Source organism: Paramormyrops kingsleyae, chromosome 2, assembly GCF_048594095.1.
Source record: "Paramormyrops kingsleyae isolate MSU_618 chromosome 2, PKINGS_0.4, whole genome shotgun sequence".
In the NCBI taxonomy this organism is placed as follows: domain Eukaryota; kingdom Metazoa; phylum Chordata; class Actinopteri; order Osteoglossiformes; family Mormyridae; genus Paramormyrops; species Paramormyrops kingsleyae.
Window position 1 is genome coordinate 29,212,824 of NC_132798.1, and position 13,711 is coordinate 29,226,534.

Below are 13,711 nucleotides of genomic sequence, written 5' to 3' on the forward strand. Positions count from 1 at the left end.
ATAGTAAGAGGTACTTTACAGCTTAATACACTCATACTAAAATGAAAATGTGATAAATGCTGTTACAGAACTAATCTAACATTTTACGTAACATCTGCATGCGCTCAAAACTTTCAGCAGACAATAACTCTAAATACTGTATATCTGAGTCCCAACAGTACTCTTCTATATTTTAGACACACCCCTGTATTTGGTCTAAATAAAAGTCAAAATGGGAGTGGGAGGATGGGACGATGTGTAACAATATGTGCATTCCGTTGTAATTCTCTTGCCAGTACTGTCTGAAGCCTTGAAAACGTCTTACAATTGTGACTATTCAAACAATTGTTACAAAATGCAGGTAAAGTAGTTATTTAATGGGTTCTGGCCCCTCGCCCCGCCTTGCTTAATACTATTTTCTCTGAATTTTGCAGGAGAGGTTGGTTGCCTATGGTGCTACAAAAACAGCATCAGGAGCACTTATGATTGCAGGTGTTAAAGGTACAGAAATGAACATCATTTTGATTTCATGTGATGGAAACTCGGACACGTTACTTAACAATACATGTGAACCACTCAGGGCCTGCATGGTTGCAGTCTTTCTCCCCCTTAATGCAGTTAAATGGATTCCCTTCCATCACAGGTATCAAAAGTAATTCATGTTTGCATTGTTTGCGTCCCCCCTGCGTCTCGACACTAACATTCAGGTGGCCAGGCTCTGCAGTTTTACCTTTCAAGTCTTTATTTCTGCATACAAGGACTATCCTCAACACATGAGCAGACATGGTGAATGAAATTTTTTAAAAATGAGGAGTGAGAGGGGAATGTGAGTATAAAAACTCAGTGGCAGTCCCACACAGGTCAGCATACATGCGATCTGCTAATTACTGCATTATTGCCATTAAAGATTCGGTGTTCAGTGAATAGACTACATCTTTGTCATCTATGGAGTACATATTTGCGTGCTAAATATGCAAGTCAACATTAATATCTAAACAAATGCCAATGCCATTTTTTTGGACAAGCTTCTACGAATGTAAAGACTACTTTCCACTGTTGACATCTCCCAAATAAAAAACACTTCACAAACACTGAAATATGTAACAAAGTAACCACAAATAAGGCTGCATTATGCATAATGTTTATCAAAAGTGTCATCAATAAAACACACGTGATCTATGTTTACGTAATTATTAAATTCAATAATCAAACCTTATAATGGGTTTTGAGTCCTAAAACAACATGAAAAAGCAACAAATCATAGCGAGAAATATTGAACTGAACTTAGCTGAACATGAAAACTCTAGTGGAGTCAGAAAACAAGTCTCCGGGAACATCAACACAGTAATGAGACCATCTGATAAGTAGTAAATCTAAACAGGGCCAAATCCAGCACTTAATAATTAATGCAGCATACTAAAAGGTTACTTGAACTGGTGGATTCAAATTTAATTGAGGTTTGTGTACTGAATAATTAATTTTCCAAGAGAACATGACGTTTCAACAGGCAACTGCTGTGTGGACATGGAGATGAGGCGATGGTGTGCCTGCCTTTGTCATGATCTGAGGAGCAGATACGTGGCAGGACACACTGCACCCGTGGAACAATGATGTCACGCCGCATTGCCCTGGAAACCACCAATTGGGGAAGACCAGAGCCAAAAACAAAGAAATAATAAAACCAGGCATCATGATAGTTTATATTTTTGGTTACAAAAAGGATACAAATAAGGTATTTAAAGTCTTTATTGCCTCCAAGCTCTCGTTCAATCATCTGTAGGTTTTTCTGTTAGAGAAGTTCCGTCAGATCTTGGCGTTTATTGCTGACTGCCACAACTCTTTTTGTTGCAGTACAAAAGCTACTGGCAGCAAACTTCCCCCTGAAGGAGTGAGTGTGGGGATGGCTGAACTCTGGGGATTCTCCAGTGATACGCTGCCAGATTTAAGGACTGGCTGTGGCTGCCCCACCCCCAACTCCAAACAAAGACGTTTTTAAGGGCTGATTTTACTTAGTCATTTGTCTGGGAATATGTTAAAGTGGGGGAAAAGTCATTAACATTATTCATTCAGTTCAGGTTTCATTAGCTTGTTGCACCCCTTTAGATTCCTTTGCTTTTTGTCGGTTTTTCATTTAAGAAGCTTCACAGAAGACTGGAATTTTTTTTCTTGATTATGTTGATTTGAGAAATATGAGAATGTGTTTATCCTTTTATATATATATATATAAAAAAAAACAAGATTACTTGTCATTACTTGTTATGACCTCAATCCCTTTCAGAGGCCTAGAGATTCTCTCTCTGACACCCTCACAAGCACAGGAACATAAAGATACTGACACATATGCGCACACAGTACCAGATGCACTCTTATCTTCTCATCCACATACATGTTGTATCAGGAATCATTTGGCAGGAGAGAAATGGGTATCCGGTGATGTATTTGCGACATCTGGCGGCGCATGATATATCAGAGACGGAGAAAGGGAGGAACGAGGGTAGGAGACTGGAAGATGAAGGGGAGACAAGAGACACGAAGTAGACGACAAGGAAGAAGAGTTGTCTGTCTCAAACTATAAGTACTTTGAATTCCATACCAAAAGGCTTGGATACCCCCTAGTGGGAGGACAATAACAATCTGGCCTATAAAAGCAGGACTATGCACGACCGTGCATCCATAGGGTGCAGAGGTCAGCACTCTTGAGGAGCTGTGACATTATGACAATGGGACACTTCTTCAGGCTTAGAAACACAAGCTGATCTATTTTGTATAAAAAGAACCGTGCCGTCCAGTTCCCACACATTCAGGAAAAGTGCCAGACACAAAATTAAAAGAGAGAAGAGGAGAGAAAAGCTATTGGCAAGAGAAGGTAATGTAGCATGGTGAGTGTGCAGGTCTCACACCAGCCCTGAAACTCTGGCCTTTATTTATCTCTTTGAGGGACGGATTTAAGTAGATGGCTTAATTTGCCTTATTATCTGTCCAAAGTGCGCCTCTCCCTTTAAGAGTGGGGGACTAATTAGCTGCTGCGCATTGTTATCCGTTTCTTAATGGTACAGAATTTTGAGGTGTGACAAAATGTGATATATTGCCTTAACACAAAAATGCTTTCTTGATTCCTTATTAAGAATGTTTGCATGGAAAAATACTAACTTAAGTTAAATTACACACACATACACAGGTTTGTAATTATGTCTTTGTGGGGACTCCATTTATTTCTGTGGGGAAAACTCTAATCCCAACATGACAACCTTAACCCCTACCCAGCCCTAACCTTAACTATAGTAACCAAACAAAATATGAGACTTTTGGCATTTTTAGTTTTTCGACTGCATTCACAGGTCTTTGTGGGGACCTGAAAAATGGTCCCCACAATGTCAAAATAACAGGCTTTTGTCGCATTGTGGGGGACATTATAAACATAATCCACACACAGACATCAGCTAAAGTATATTCTTAGTATGCATTCGATCTAATTATATTGACTCATACGATAAAGTAGAATATATTACAACTTTTAAGAAGTGAAATGAGTAAAGGTATTTCAATGACATTCAATACAAATAAGGAAAAAAAATCTTGGAAACATGATCTAAATATTGTTTCTTTACAACTTACAACTTTACAACTCTATACAGAAGAATGTTGTTTTACTAATATAGGTAAAATAGTAACATAGATAAAAGAGTAATGGGTTTTTGTTGTTGGTTCAGTGTTTTTTTTTATTCAACCTTTGTATTATTAAATAGAGTATACAGTGTACCTTTGTATTTCAACAGCAAGAATTCTGACAGGCGTATTTCCAAATAAAGGCTTTGCTCCCTCCTGTCACAAAAACACAATATCCCTGAAAACAGAATTTTCCAAATTATAATAATACATCTCTCATAAGCAAACCTGAGTTATTGTACTCAGGCTATACTTGTCAGTTATTGTGCTTTAAACATCATTCCTTTCCAGGGCAATATCTCAGTGAATTCTATTAAAATTTCAGGAAGCTATACTTTAACTCATCAACCAATTACTGATACACAGTTGATATTAGTGATGTGTAATCCGTACTCTTATAGAACTTTTATTTATTACTGACAGAGGTGGAAATTTCAGGTCCAGAAAGTACAAATCAAGACCGTGATTTAGTTTCAACCAACCAGTTGAGCATAAAGAGTCACAGTTACAGAGTACTCCACTGGTTGGTTGAAACAAAATCCTGGACTGGATTTGTACTTTCTGGACCTGAAATTTCCACCTCTGATGACTGACAATGTGGTGCATCTCAGTAGAGCCTTCTGGCCTAAAACCAGCACAGGTAGGAGTAAAAACTGGGATTCTGTTTTTTTCCCAGCTAGCTTTAGACTTTTACAGTCAACTACTGAGAGAAAAAATGTGAAGCGCATTACAGGGGAGGGTACATGATAATCTCAATCTCACAGCTACTTACATGATACTCTGCTGGTACAATATACCCAATGGCATATCAGTGCTTTCTAGCACATAGGCAAACAAAAATGTTCCGGCACTACACAAGATGTCTGCCACTGTAAAACATACAATGCTTAGTAAATAAATATGGTTATACTTTTCTAAATTTGGATAATTTCCCCTCATTATCTTATTGTGGAGTGCAGCAAAAAAATGTACAAAAGAGGACCATTTGAAGTTGATGAAACTGGTGAAATACAGTCAAATAGCTTTGCAAATAATAGATCAGAGCCTTTTCCTCAGGCATATGTTGCATAAGGTTGGTGCGTGTTGTGGAAGCAGTAACTGGAGGAGCCCCGAAGTGCTGGCAGATCCAGTAGGAAACTGGGCATCGTGACCTCCCAGAAACCAGAAGGGGTATCGAATTGTGGGCGAGAGGCCAGTGGGTGTTACGGTTTCCAAAAACACAAGAAAGGGGAAAAAAAAAACAGCAAGCTCACATATCTCAAGTACCTGGGAAGAGGTGGAGGAGAGTTTGCGGAGTATAACCTTCAGATCAGCAGGAGTAGGCTGCACATAACCAAGACAAGACACTGACATTGAGAATTACCAGAGGTGTTGGGGCTATTTCAGGGCTGAAGGAGGCAACGCAGTATGACTGATTGCCTGGGACAGCTCCGGGTCAGGCTGGGATTGAGGTGTGGGGAGGGGTGGGGGAGTGTAACCCACTCGATGCTCTCCAACACCCTGATTAGTTCTATACAGCCAGAACAGGATTCCCAAGCTCAAAGAAACAGAGGACAGATGAAAGAGAACAGAACAAGCAAGACTCTTAAAGCACTTGAGTTCATAATGGTAGATGTAGCCAATGCATGTATTGTAAACATGATATTTACTGAAAGCAAAAGGACAAATGATTATCAATAGGGTACAGATATGTGAAGATCCTGCCTCCAGTTCACCTGATCATGGATTCAAAGAGCACACTGGCATCAATAAATCCTCTGAGAGGTAAATTCAAGCTAGCATCCTCTTCTAAGTAGTCAGGAAGGGATATAGAGAAAACAAAGACATTTTTAAAAAAATGATTTCAGTGACTGCAATCTGCAATGCAAAGCTTTAATGTTTTTTTTTTCTCCTTTGTGTTCTGTCAAAAACAACTTGGACTAACATAGCGACCTGTCACATCAAGGCAAGACAATCCACAGTATTTTATAAAGGAGAGAATTTTAAAGTTGGATGGTGTTGTAGTTTAGTTTTCTGAACTTCTACTATCTTTCTGTGAATGAAAAAACCCTGATTCCTCTTCAAAACAGTATGTAGCCCCCAAGGGGAACCATTGCTGAAATTACAATAGTGAACAGGCTAAGATGAGCCCAACATATCCCATGCAAATAGTACCTGAGTACAAAATATAAATTACATCCCTATACAAGAGGTAACTGAATTAAAACTGGATGTGAACTGCGCTAGACTTGACGTGAACAGCCCTTACAAAGCACACAGATTGGTGATTAAATTAAACATTCCACTGTTGTGCAATAACATAAATGGAAGTCGGGCTTTCATCAGCTTCAGTGAACATGCAAACACGAGTAAAAATTGCCTCATTTTCAGGCTACATTCAGGGGCAAACCTAATCTGGCTCCACCAGCTAATGGTATGTTAACCACAGTTTGAACTGGATTCTAAAATGAGCTCAGCTATTTCTCAGTCACCTCCAAAAACTCTGCAGAATGCCTGCATGATTAATGTACCCAAGCATACTAATGAAAACATTTAAAGTAATAGCACTTACACAACCAGAAGACTGATGGAGTGAACACAACTTCACCAGCATGCTACATTAATACATCTCTTTCTAATTACTATATAGTGTGTAAGGAAGACAGCACTCACTGTAGCCTCAGAAGCAGAATCTCTCTTGCAGAACTGCACTCTTAGCAACAGCACAACCAGCAAGTTCAAACTCTGTCTCAAGGCTACACACATCAGCCTGCCTACCTCAGCATTTCAAAGCAGTCATTTGAATGGGGGACCACTGCATGGGTTGATAAATCCACCACAAGCTGCTGGTAAAGCAGCAGCCACTTTGCTGAAATCATCTGTAATATTTGGGGGGGGGGGGCACTCTACGTGGAGGGTTCACTTCAAATGGCTTTGTGGCTGTCAACACAAGTGTACCACGCCGTACCCTGGTCGAGAAAAAAGAGCAGGAAAAAAGCAATTTAAGTCGGGGAAAGAGAGGGCATACACAAATAGTGACACGGCAGTCCATTTATGGGTCCTCAGGCAAGGTGCCTCTCTGTCAGGGGCCAGTATCCTGAGGCTAAAAAGCCTAATCCATCCGTTGTGTGCTATTACAGGCCATTATCAGCCCGCCTTGTCAGCAGCCAGCGAGCGCCAGGACCCAGGTCACTGCCTAGGCTGTTGTGCTGGTGCCCAGTCTTTGCTGGCTGACTAATACAGGGAACCTCGCAGTTCTCCTTCCTGCTCCTTCTGGCATCTCATCCCCTAGCACCCTGCCTCGCCTTTTTCCGCCGCTATACCCGTACAAGCACTCATGCACATGCCTCCCCTCTCTAATACAAAGTTCACCTTTTTTGGACGGCAGCCGAAACGCATTCATGAGAATGACAGAGTGACTGTCCACCCACCCTCGCCACCTTACCCTCTTCCCACAGCGGAAGACAAGTGGGTAATTACTTTGACTTTGTGAACTTGCATTTCTAGGACAAATGAAGGGTGGCCGCGATGACAGACTCTCCTCACCAACCAAGGCGAGCTACGTTCGCTCCCCAGCAGTTTCCGCCTCGTCGTTGGTGGACTGTGATCTGCAGCGCTGGCTACGCATCTCAATGAACATCTCCAGTGCCCTGGCTTTCAAAAGGCTAGATGACCATCTGCACAGGAGCTCGTCACCCGGGGCTCAAGGGGAGCCTGTTTGCATCCAGGAGGTGACAGCGGGTCTTCCGTATTGGCATGTTGACAAGCGGGCCTTTCCAAAACGAGCGTCACACAACGGCGTGACTTCTGAAGCACGCTTTAGCTAGGTAAAGTAATGTGAACCGAAATAGAGCTTGACGCAGCAGGTGTACGACATTAAGTAAAGCCCAAAATGGTGACCAAGATAAGGCAAAGAGAAAACATTAAGGAAACCAGTTCCTCATAATTAGAATACAACAACAGAAGCTAAAAAGGAGTTCAGGGAATTGTGTGTTTATCTAAACATGTCAACTGTTGTCAAATGAGACATTTCATTTCCTGAACGAGCTTAATTGTGACACGTTCTTTTTTAATATCTGCAGATACTTTATGAGTTTTGGAAGCATAATTTATTGGCTAAATCAGAGAAAATTATCTTAAAATAGGAGGCCTGCCAAAAAGTGAAAGCAGCAACAGTTTGACTAGATGGAGTCTGACAGATGCTCTCTTTATGAATGAAACCTCTGGCAGCAAAACAAGTTCCTATAATTTCAGCTGGGAATAAGACTATATGGAAGCACCCCAGATTCTGAGCACTGCAACAAACACAATAACGGCAGGAATAAATATCAATATTGAATAAAACTGTCACTTTAAGTCTAGAAGCTGTTAAGAAGTAAAATGGATTTTTGTTTAACTTGGATAATCTTCTTGTCACAGCATTGCATAAAGACACAGATTAATGATGACAAGCAGGGATCCTTCTAGTCATCTGCTCTAGAACATGACACACAGATCAGTGCTCACTGGGGAATGATAAAACTGGTACTGCAACACAGCCCAGTCACCAAATCCAGTCATTAGATCACCAGCACTGACTGGCCTTGTTTTCTGCTGTAGTAGGTATGTCAGTCATTCTCAGAAGTAAGGCAATTTTCTGAAGATTACAGGATCGCAAAAGGATCCATCAAATCTAATCCAAAGCCCAATTATTAGTGGTGACATATGAAAATATGGAAGCATCAAAAGAGCAACGGACAACACAAGAGTAATTTCCCCCGAAGCACCATTAAGCAATTGCTGCGTAATAACATTAGATTGAAGTCCTACTCAATTTACAAGAAAAAATGAAATAACCTATTTAGATAAAACAGATGTCTTTAATTCACTAATTATCCGTAATACACATATCTTCTTTGCTGATGTTTTTCTCAATATATATTTGATAAACATCTATGTATAGAATGAACACAAATTAGGAATTCCGTAACTCGACTAAACACAGCACATAGCTTTGTGAAATTAATTGCTACGTTTTATGTAAAAAACAATAATAATACAATATGACAAATAATACAATATGTGAGGTTACACGGTAAAACATTTTCATGTGTGCAACTTCCATAAAAGCTTGGTGAGACAGTTCTGACTCCAAGATCTGCCTTGAAATTCATTCATCTTGCTTTTTAGGCGTTTTCAGGAACATACATGACAAAAAACTTCTGCTGGGGGAGCTAAATAAAAAAAGTGCAAGTTGGCAACACCCGGCAGGATTGCGTTTGTTACTGTCGCGTATTTTTAGACAGTCCAGGTTAATATCTCGGCAAACCAGAGCACTGCGGGGGAAGCGAGTGAAGAAAGAGTGCCGAAGAAGAGAAGTGTGCAGGGGCCGCTCAGTTGACAGTTGAGTGTGTTGGATGTGACTTTCACAGTCTGCTGGCAGTTTGTGTGGAAGCCATCACATCTGTGACTCGGCGGTTGATTAATGAGCCTTTCAGCTCGTCTCTACCATGTGAGGTGGGGCCACGGCCTTATTCCAGGCTTCAATGATTTATTCTCCTTCAGTACAAACCGACAAAGATACCCTCTCCATAAAGAAAACCACACCAGGTTAAAGCTAATGAAAATCTCAATATGTCATTAGACCCGAAAACAGAAAGTCAAAAAGCATGTAGAACTAGACAAAAAGGTATATTCAAGCTACATGAACATCATTTTGTCACAACCTGTCAATCTAAAGAACTAGAAAGGGGAACAGAAGAAAAAAAACACTAGAGGAAAATATGTCTTTCTGCAATAACACATCAAATACTCCTGACTTTCAGATCGACGATCTCGCAATGGTCTGCAATGGTCATTGTAATAAAGTAGACAAATGACGTGAAGTAAAAATGGTAATTGTTACAACTTGACTAGTTCCCCTTATTTTCCATCATGAAATTCTTGAAGCGGAATAGGAATGAAAATATCGTACAAAGAAATACTCCTCTACAATAAATGAATGAATGGAAATAAAAACAAGATTAACTAAGACAATATTAAGTGCAGCATTCTGGCATAAATAAAAATAACAATAGGGAATTGTTATATTATTACTTCAATGCACTATAGAGATGGCGTTAATGAGAAAACTACACTTCAGGGCTGGTTTCATTAACTGATAAATTGATTGATGCAAACGCAAAGTATGTAAATGACTATCGAGCCCCTTTTCAAAAACAAATGCTAATACAACAATTCCAAATCACACTGAGCTTCGACTACATGCACGGATCAACACTCATGAGAACCCTAAGTATTCTGACATGTTTGTTTTTGTTTTATTCTTTCACAAAAACGCAGACCATATGGCCATCATTTGGAGCAGATGGTATTTGCTTACCTCTTGAAACTGCTGTGACTACAAATGCAACTGAAATAAGTGTTTTTTTTTCCCCATGAAAAAACACTTTCTTTAAAAGACATACAGAAATTTCACACTATCAAACCGCATATTTCTGGACAATATAAAGAAATATGACTGAATAAAACCGTTTAAATCTGCATGTTAACATGTTATCTTGAAGAAAAGTGTGTAAAAATCAGTAAAGTGGCCCATGAAAATGCCACAGCCATATTGTGCTTTTCAACCCCAAAAGCTACAATGAGATCTTGCGCCATACTGGTTGACCTAGAGAAGGAGAACACAGACGGTGTGACTGTCTGGGCAGGTAACCCTCCTGTCCTCACCTGTTTAATCATACAGGAGTGAGAGCACAGCCCCCATAAAGCACCTCAGCATGGCACACATCTCCAAATCTGCCTCAGCACATGATGTCACCGGGAGCTGACTAAGTGACTTGTACATGGCCAATGGTTCAGACCTCTGTCATCCTCTTGTTTAGTTTTTCATTTCTGCCATGGTTCATCTGCTCTAACAGTCTACGATTTTATGTAAAAGCACCTTAAATGCCACAAATTCCAAAAAAAGAAACAGTCAATTACTTTTCCTAACTTGCAAACAACAAAAGGGTCATGGTATCATTTGTTGTGCCTTAAGTGGATAGTAGAAAGGTCTTGATTCTGGTATACCATGTTCCTGGTGAATTAATACTAATCTGTTAAAGAAGAAGAAGTTTTCTTTAACCTTAAAGGAGAAATGGTGCATTTATTTTAGCACTGTTTTTTCTGTCATTACTGCAATTATTATTATTATTATTATTATTTTAGCGTTTTGTTTGCAGAGAGATAACTGGATCTGTGTGAACTTGATGTGACACGTTACAGTGCTGAATCTTAACTACAATATTTCCAAGGATGATGTAAGACTTGCTCTGGGCAGGACGATGAACAGAAAAACATGCCATGAAGATGAGAGAAAGGAACAGGACTTATTTCAGGGCAGGAGTGCAGATAGGTTTAAAAAATCCAACAAGGAAGATGGAAAATGCAGCCGTCTGCTGTTGGGTCACAAAAAGGATGTCAACTTAGCTGTGATGTTCGCTTCTGGGCTAAGGGAAAACAAAACCAAAATCATATACTAATGATGAAGACAGCACAGATGATCTGGATGCTCTTACTTAATGGGGAATAAGGCAGAGGTGACCTTAACAGTCTGTGCTTATCTCCTGCCTTCTCCCAGTCCAGGGCCTCCCTCTCTGCTCACCCATCTCAGAGAGAATGCCCACAATCAAAGTACATAATATTACACGCAGAGCAAAAAGGAAGTAATGGGGCAGTAGATTATGCATCTTGCTATGCCATCAAACATGCCACAGCATGGGAGTTCATCTGTCCTAATCTCACATCAAGAGATAAAAATAATAACATCGGCATCTGGTGATGACTTCAGTGCAGCGCATAGTACTAGTCCTTACTCAACAGTAAATACAGATGATCTTTCAAAATCTTTTCACAGCAAATCAAAACTAAGGAAGCTCTTGGAGTCAATTATTACATAGAGTGTTGCAGTTCAGAACCAACGTCATCCAATCAAACAACTGATTTCCTACAGTAGGTGTAATTAAGAACAGAAATGGACAGAAAGCCACTCAATCTCTAAACCGAACATCCCGTGTTACTTGGTACAGTTTTCATTAAATAATGCTATTTCACTGAAGCGTTATGTAATATCACTACATAAATGGCGTCCCTAGGGAGCAGCAAGGGAATAGAGAAAACTAAGCGGGACCTTGTAGAAGAAAACCTGTATCAGTGTTCTTCCAAAGCTTTACCTTCTTCCCTTTTCTGATCTTGAACAAACTGTGCTGCCTCAACTTACGGATCCCTAGTGAGGAAAACACAGGACCATTCCTGGCAAAATTAAGAGGCATCGTATCATATTTATACTCCCCGCTGTACGTTTCTTTCCTAATTCCCAGATCTGCCTTCTCTTTCTTTCGTTCCTCTTCTCAGCACTCGACACGTGATCATGAAGTGCAGCATTAACCATTCAGGGCCATTCATGAATAATCCCACTCTCATTTGGGAGGAGTGACAGTATGTTTTGTTTTTTTTTTAACACATGTGCAACAAACTGGCACACAGGCAAAGAGTGTGTGGAACAGGCTGGAGACACGGACACGGCGCACTTCACCCTTATTATAACATCGTCCTTGGCAGACAAGCCTTTTGCCTTTTATTACAAGGTGCGTGTAACAATGAAGGTGATTTAAAATGGATTTCATGTAGCAGGAAGACAAGGTGTTCTAGCCTCATGGCAGCTGATAGTGCTTAAAATGACAGCTCTGAATTGAGGACTGAAAGTAGCTGAAATATTGCTACCTAATATGTGTCACACACCTGCATAAATATTTATACCTTGTATGTGAGCTTTCGACTTGGGAAACCTGAGTACTGCTTCAATCAGGCAGCAATGGTACTTCATCCATGCTATCTCCATTTAACCCCTCCACTACCTCCAAGAGATGGAGGCTTAAGCCTGTCACACTAATGTGCAGTCAAAGCACTCTCTCTCCAACGCATTCATATTATCCTCTTCCGTCGCCATTCCGAGCTCCGATTCCTGGAAGCGGATGTTCCCGCTGCTGTGAGGTGGTGATCCCACAGCCCAGCCCACTGTGCTAGGCCCACAAACATCTGGAGATTCACCTAGCTGCCTGGAGTGAGTGGTAGAGCCCCCGCCGAGTCCAGCCACCATGGTGTGGGGGGGGGGAGGTATGGGGCTCCACCACAAAGCCCTTCCACGAATGTGCATACAAAGTCTTGGCATGCTTTTTGATTCTATAAAGATGCTGCAAATTTATTGGTTTTATAACAAAAGTCCATCGACAAGCAATGTTTAACATATCTGCACGTGGAGATTTTCTATTTAAGTGTCATATTTTTTTTTACTGACTCATTCAGTTCTGTTCTTGCCATTTTGCTATTAATTGCAATTGTAGTCATTGGCTCCCAAAGGGATACTAAACACAAATGTTTGGTGTTTTATATTATTGCAAAGGTGTTACTAATTAAAAAATACCCAGTGAGACAGCTTGTCAATGAACTTTTTTTTTTTTTTTTGTTTTTTTAACTCCACTGCCTCTCTTTTAGAACTATGAATTGGGTTTCAATTTACTACTACCTGAAATAAATGTTTTACTTATGACTACTAGTTGTTTGTAATGTGCTGTTATATTTTTGCAAACAAGCAAAATAATGGTTTTTTGTTATAAAAACCAATAATTTTTCAATATCACTACTGAATTAAGGAAGCACGACATGGCTTTCTGTGAGCCTTGTATGTGCTAACTTAATGAATACACAACGGATATGAATTTTGTTTATAGCCCAAAATAGAGGCATTATGTCATAACTTGGCGGTGGGGGGGGGGGTGTAATCCTCTGAACTACAGCTTTCTAATTGCCTATTGATAGCATATCTATTGTCTATTAATAGCACATCTATTGAATTGCAGTGCCAAGAATTCAGATTTAAAAAAGGAAAGAAAAGCATAACAGAAACGAGTCTATGCTACATATGTCACACGAAACAGCCACACTGACAGGACACATCCTCCATTCGTCTTGCAGGTTTGCTCTGGCCCATGATGAAATTATACAACGCTTCATATATACATTTATAAAACAAGGCGCAACCTCTGACATGACAGGCATCAGTTGCAGG

General features: G+C 40.1%; 1 protein-coding gene across 4 annotated transcripts in view; it reads right to left on the reverse strand.

The window, feature by feature from the left end:
- The window catches only part of kiaa0825 (KIAA0825 ortholog), a 105,304-nt gene that overhangs the window by 45,073 nt on the left and 46,520 nt on the right, over positions 1-13,711 (reverse strand). The gene's annotated exons all lie outside the window — the stretch shown is intronic.